The following is an 8,203-nucleotide window of genomic DNA, read 5'->3' on the forward strand; positions in this document are numbered from 1 at the left end:
ACCAATATTCATTGCAGGGAGACCGTGACACCCCTCGCGTTTTGGTATTGGTATTAAATAGTTTTTGTATTAAATGTAAGTACATAATATTTAATAATAATAAATAAATATAAATAATTGAAAGTGGATAAATAATTTTACCTAATAGTGTTTACATTAGGTATCTATTAGAATCAGATGATAGAATTGAAATTGTAGTATTTTGGAAAATAAGAACTATGTTTTATACACGTACAATATTATGAACCATAAAAATATTATTTGAGATGTTTAATAATAATAAGTTGGTATTACGATTCGCGACTCTAGAGTTGCGTAATAATAGTTTATTATTACATTACAACGCCTGGTGCATTCCGTGATTACATGCCCAGTTCCCGCCGCCATCTTTGTCCCACTGTATGTTGTGGCGATTCCCAATAGTTCAGGTACCCTCAATGTATTGTTTTTTTTTAGAAACCAATATAAAAAAAAACAGCAGACATAATTAAGTTTAGCGTTAAGAACCAAACTGGTTATGAATAATATTATATATTGATCTAAAAATATTGGCTTCAGTTGCTCAAGGATCTCATTTATTAATGCTAATGGTATTACTTATTTTTTGAAACAAATTTTGATTAACGAAATTGCTTTAAATTTATGTTTGCAGATGATATCAAAATATTTCGTTAAGTAAATTAATTTCAAGTAGATGATATTTTGCTACAGTCTGATTAAATACTATAGGAGTTCGGATATATATATAGATTTTAGAGGGGGCAAGAATAAGTGCGGAACTTCTGTGTCCTGAAGGCAGTGGATGCTCCTTCATAATGAAACGTGTTTATTTTTCTTTGTTGAATTGTTTTTTGTTTGTCATTAAACATAATATATGCAGTTTATCTACAATTAATTTTTACTATCAAAAATTTACATTTATAAATATTTATGGTAGAGACGAATATTAATGTTATTAATTTTGTACAAATTCCAATTTAGATTTTTTCAGGCTTGAAAAATATATATAATATAGCAGATAAGATTTATCGACGTTTCAATAAAATATAACTATGAATAGGTTTGACCGTAAATTGGTTTTAATTTAAAACAAAAATATTTACCATACAATTATAGGTATGTATTATTGTATTATTATTATTATTATTATTATTATTATTATTATTATTATTATTATTTTATATATGTATGCAATTATGTTCTACGCTGCACTAAAAAGATAATAATCCTTTTTATATTTTTAAAATATGTTTAATGTATATGTATATAATCAATGACCATAAGTAACACAGAATATTAAAATGTAAAAGAAATAATTACGTCCGTTGGCATTCAAAATATTAATAATTCATATAGTCACGATTTTTTATTATAAGTATTTAAGGCTAAAAAGTTGACAAAATTCGTCAAAATCCTGAAAATCTGCTAATCATTGTATAAGTAGTATACATTTTTAAATTTGTATACCTAGATAATACTTGAAATTGTAATACAAGGTGCATACAATAACCAAAAAATATAAAAAATATGTGAACACAATTTACTATAGGCATTTTAAATCAACATGTTTGGACGATCAGGCATTTAAACAAAAAATTACAATTTTAGTTATTTTGTTGTTGTTAAAAAATATTATTTGTGGTTGCTTATAACTTTTAAATTATACTATTATATCTTAAACACAATGACAATTTTAAATGCAATGTTATAGACAAAAATGTATTCAACCCACTGTATTACTAATATAGTATTATATCTAATATTTATCTATGGTAAATTACTTTAAAAGCAATAATATTATAAAATATAGGTACTTAGTAATAGATAGGCTGACAGATCAACTTCTCTCAGAATTGTTTTTCATATACAATGATTTTATATCATTAAATTCAAATTTAACCCACCCATTACAGTGACCCATACAACACTTAATGTACAGCAGAACGGTATCCACTTGACCGCCTTTTTCTAGATCAGCTATTAAAATAATGATGTCATCTGCAAAACAGTGTATTATCGAATCTTCATATTAGATATTTAATAAATCATGTATATAAATAATCAAAAACAATGGCCTAAGACAGTTCCTTGGGGGATACCAAGGTTAAAAACTTTATTTTCACAAAATGTGTGATTAATTGATACTCGTTGGTAACGATTTGTCAAAATTTGTTCTAAGATTTTTAGCTACGCCACGAAAACCATAAATACCATAGTTTTTCTGAAGAAGCAGATAGTATGCATCCATTTTTTCTAAATTTCTCATAGGTAGTATTCACTTCAAAATTGCTTTTGATAAATGTGATAAATAAGTACTGAATTTAAAAAGAACAATGTATAATATATAATTTGTATAGGTACCTACTTATATAATATTATTTTATAAAAATGTAAATATTCTAACGTTAATTTATGAAAATAAACTATACTAATATTCCTATTAACTAAAAATACATCTATACAAACATCCATAAATTGAAACCGTTTATTCAAATGGGTATAATAAATACGTAGGTAGCTTAATGCAGTCTAATAGAAAAAATACTGTAAAAATATAGACAGTCGAGATGTAGTTATACTGTATGTCCACAATAATATTCTGCTTACATAATAAATAGTATAACAATATCCTTAAACTTTTACTGACATAAAATAATATTTAAAATATATTATTCAAAATATAATTACAATATGTACAGTAAGTATACAACCATTTAGTATTTTTTTTCAATTAATTTTTAGTTATTCTAAAAATTTACAGACATATTAGTACGCTCTTATTTTTTGTTCAGCAGTATAATTTTTAATATAATATAATTAAATATATAAAGCAATAGGGTATAGATAGAATATATTATACATTTATCTATAGGGATTGTTGTACCTATAATATGGAATATGGATATTAATAATAATTAAGTAATGATTGTTTGCTTATACTAAATAAACTTTATAATAGCATTGTCTACCTACTATTCAAATATTCATATAATTTGTAATGTGTGTTTTGAATTACTTAATATAGATGTTACTAGGTGTTACATCATACATTGTATTGACTTAAAAGTATAATATTTGAGAAATATTTAGAAATTAGAATTAACCTTGTAAATATTCAAATTTGAAGTTGGGTTGGATGTATATTTTGTCTGTTCTTATTTACTCGTTAAGATTCCAAGATATTATTTAGTCTATTCCGAGTTGATTTATTATTTCTTCATCCGTTCAGTTTCATGATAGTGGTTTGACCTATATTTTTCAGTATTTATTTTAATATATTATTATTATCATACTATTTAAGTTTAAACAATTGAATATCTATTAGCTATAAATTATAATTATTTAGCTGTAGACTGTAGTTGAACAAAATAATCTTTTATATTATACTTCTGTTATAGGAACAAATCGAACAGCCATCAGTTATTGTATATGCCATAGTAATTGATTTAATTTTCTTGTGATGTTCAATATGTATACTAACACTGTAATGTTTTATAAATTTTAATAATATATTGTCTACCACTAAAAATAAGTAAAGGGATGTATTAAGGAAGATGTTACTCTTATCATGCTGAACGAGAAATAAACAGTTGTTTTTGTAATTTTATCAATATAGTTATTATAATGACATAGTAATATCAGGCCTAATATACCTATCGTATACGACACTGTCTGATTTGGCCGAAACAGGCGATTGTGGAATTGAAAACCGTTGCCCGTTGGCCATTGCAGTAAACGTTTCCGTAACTCAAGTAAAGTGGTAAGGTAAACAAACGCGTAACCTTAGGTTGGTGCGTGGTTCGTTTTCATCATTGATAATATATGTATGTAATAATATTATATTATATTATATCATCAATGGTTTCCATGCGTAACGGATGATCAGACTTCAGTTCACACCACGCAGGTCAACAAAAACCCGATCAGCTAATCTGGTGTCATTTCTATATTGTTTTGTAGTAATAGTGTATTAGTGTTTATTATTCATACAGCGAGTGGTTGATAAATGATTTTGACAATTAATCCTTGTTCATAGAATAATTATATTTAAGATAAATATTAATGTGGCTTAGCCATGATAATTGATAATAAAGAATCTCCAGTCGTCTCTAAATATCCCAATGATATGTAAATATTTCCATAACATATATCAAATATTTATAGTTAGAATACCGAATAACTAATTCAGTTAGCACTTAATAGGTATTCATTTATTTTAAAATATCTGTGTCCAGTAACTTATTGTTTGCAATACTTTTGAATATATTTTATGAGTTCTGCTTTAAAATGCAGTAACCAAATGCACGTTAAAAATAATGAATATTTAATTATTATAATTCTATTAGATGTGTTGAGTTAATATAGGTATAGGTACCTAAGTACTTTTAATTAACAGGATTATAGTCGTATATGTTACAAGTTATTTATTTTATTCAGCTATCAAAAAAAAAGTTTTAAATATTCTATCCATATCATGTCAATGCATAATACATTTATTTATTTTTCCATTTTTCAGACTTATTTGATGAAAACTCAAGGTCTATAACCTGTAAGTTATAGTTATGGTTTTAGGAAATGTATCTGGATATTAGTCACGGTCTGTTCGACAATTAATTGTTTTCAAGTCTACCAAAGTTATACAATTTGTAATTTGTGTTATATTATCATACTTGCAGCTCTTTCTATTTTTCATCGTATTACAATATTATAGACTTAAAATTCTTCAATTTGTTTTGCGATTAAACAACTAATATCGGTACTGTTGTCTGCTAATAATAATACCTAACCTAAATACAATTGACTACAAAAATGAGCAAGTAACCGTGGACATTTTCACCAAATATTAATATCTTACCTATATTATAATTTTATTAAATGAAAAATGCCGATTTCAGTAATTTTGTTACAATTTAAAAAGATTATAATCATTGAGACTTTTTTTACAATTACCTACGTTTATTTATTTATTTAAATTATATCTTCAAAATATTTAGACTTATTTTACTCTATTTATATCACGAATCAGTTTATCGCATTAGTTCATAATACACCATGATATGGTACGTAGGTAATTGATGTAATAATGGTATTGACATAATATAACAACATGGTCGGATCAAATCATTTCAAGTTTTAACACCCGTGGAATAGGGATAATATTAAAATACTCTCATTCTCACTGTAATATCTGAATGTAGATTAAATATTTCATAAATGGACTTAAAAAAAGAGATCACTTGTAATGCGGTTACATTTCGTATTTTCATACCTATTTATACGTACTTACCTATATAGAAAAATATTAACAATATGCATTTTTGAGCGCAAAATATGCATGTGGTTATTTTTGCGATATTTATAAATATAATATCATACTTAAGGCTAATGAAAGTGAACTATTTTTAAGGGGTCGGATTCAGGCAACATTCTATGTCCAACGAGAGTGATGTGTGACTATATTATTATGTGAAGTAACAAGTGACCGACCATTAATGTGCATGTATTCCTTGAACGCTTTATGTAACTAAAGATAAAATACGGCTAAGATTTATTTAAATACGTTACGTAGATACGCTCAGTCACACATCACACTACATTTTGTGATCAGAAAATTTTCAAGATGAAAGTCCTAAAAAGCGGGAAAAATTTCACCCAGTACCAAAAGCCCGATTTTAACTTTGAAAACATATTTGATTTCTTTATTCTCTTTTCTAGTTGATGTAGAAAATTGATTTTCGATTTTTTGTTTTTTTTTTAATTATAGTATAGTATAGTAGGTATAATACCAAATTATTTTTTTTTTTTTCAAAATTCGCTTTTAGTTTAGTGTTACTAAAAAAAACGATTCCCTACAAACAAGACGCGAACAAATTAAAATATTTATTTTTAAACTAAAATTGGACAGAAGTATGTTTATTTATTTTTCGCTTATTGGTCTAAATGCACGAAAAAAGGACCCACTTTCAACAGCCATACATTTATACTTAAAATAATTTTAATACATTGACCAATAATCGTAAAAATGTAGCTATTAAAGCGTTAAATACTCGTAATATTTAAATAATTTGAAGTGTACAAAAAAAAAGATTTAGTAGCTATCTTTACGGTGAAATATAATAAAACAAAGCCTACGATTTTATATTAAAAAGTATACATTATAAATTAAGCAATTTTTTATACAGAAATTATTTATATCAAATATAAAGGGCGTGAAACTTCTATGGGTATTTTGAAATTTTGTTTAGTGTTACGTCTTACTAGTTACTACTTACTAACTGTAGTTTTTTGTGATAAGCATAAAATATCATATTTAATGGTTTGAGTAAATATTATGATTTTAAAATAGTTTTCTGACCGCTCTAAAACCACGTTAAATCTTTTTATGAAATAGGTTCTCGTGTTTTTTTATTTCTATTCCCTAACTATTGTTCCTACAAAAGTCCCACATTATAATTAAATAAAGTACCTGTAACAAAATATAAGTAATATAAGTACGTATATTTTTTTTTTTACATTTTAGTCAGACCTTAGGCTTCAATATATTATCCTAAGTTGACCATTTATATCTCACTTCTTTTGTCGTTGAAGTCAACAACCAAGTCATATAATATAGTATCGAACTCAGCTCTCATTTTACATAAGTATATGTTTTTGGTGGGTACATTTAACCACAATCTATCTATCTATGACCTATGTATATAAACGACAAACAATGTTTGTACCCGACTACCTGTAGTGTCCTTTATGCATTCCAAAACCGTTCATCGATTACGATGAAATTTGGTACAGAAATAGATTATATCTCGGGGAAGGATATAGGCTAAATTTTATCAGGGATTTTGATATTACTATTATCATTATTTTTTTTTTTTTATCAATAATTTGTTGTTATTGGTCTTAATAATACAATCATTTTAGATTCTGAGTGGAACGATGAATGTATTGATTTTACAATGATGTGTGTTTTTTTTTTTTTTGTGTCGAAATAATACTTCAATTTTCAACTTCAGTATCTTATTCGATTGAAAAGTGAATATCGTTGGTGCATTGGGGAGGTCAAAATTTAAAATTCCCAGTAACTTTCAAAAGTGCCAAGAAAAACCAAAGAAAAATTAAGGAAAAACGGGAATTTTTACGCAAAATTGAATTTGGTTTTTGGTGTAACTTTAAAAAAAATGACTGTAGATACATGAAATTTTGACTGAATGTTTATATTAGCATTTTCTATACACCATAACATTTTCAAAATATTTTGACTTATTTTGAGCTCTGTACGGACATTGTCAGTTTTCATTTTTTTTTAGTTTTTTTTCTAAAAAAATCAATAAAATTTTATTTGTTGATTAAAAAAGCTTGAAAATTTAATAAAAGGCTCCTAGTATATTGTTTCAAAAGCAGATGAAAAATATTAAAAATCCTTAGTCACAGTTTTTTTTTATTAGCATTTAAAGTTCAAAAATTGACAAAATATGTAAAAATCACGAAAATTTGCAAATTATTTCGAGTTAAGAATTCGTAAAAATTTTTCTTTTTAAATCTAAGATTTAAAAATGTAATACAAGATTCTTTATAAATAAATAAATACAACTACAAACTAAAATTATATAATCATTATTTGAAAACCACAGTGGACTTTTATGTTATATATATATAATATATTGATGGATGTCAATTATAATGTGATAGGTACCTATAATACTATCTTATACTCACCATTAAATAAGTTTACAGATATCATAACTTTACCGATATAATATTTATCATAGCTGATAAGTACCTGTTATACTCACGATAAAATAAATTTACAGGTTATAATAGTACCTATTATAGTTATATTGCAATGCAACAAAGCATGTCACCAATATCATTTGTCGGCGAATTGAGCTTATTTTAAAAACCATTAAAAACTGGTTTTTTTATTTAAGAAACCAGGTATCGGCGAATTGGGTGTCGGCGAACTGGGCATAAACCTCGAGTTCCAACCACGGTTTCCGTGGACAAATTTTAGATTCTGAGTGGAACGATGAATGTATTGATTTTACAATGATATGTGTTTTTTTTTTAATTTTTTTTTTTTTTGTGCATGAAACACTACGGTTTGAGGCAGTAAAACTGCTTCGATTTTCTTCAACAGTACCTTGTTTGATGGGAAAGTGAATCTAGTTGGTGCAATCGGGAAGTCAAAATTTGAAATTTCCATAGT

This window comes from Acyrthosiphon pisum, chromosome A2 (genome assembly GCF_005508785.2).
Source record: "Acyrthosiphon pisum isolate AL4f chromosome A2, pea_aphid_22Mar2018_4r6ur, whole genome shotgun sequence".
NCBI lineage: Eukaryota > Metazoa > Arthropoda > Insecta > Hemiptera > Aphididae > Acyrthosiphon > Acyrthosiphon pisum.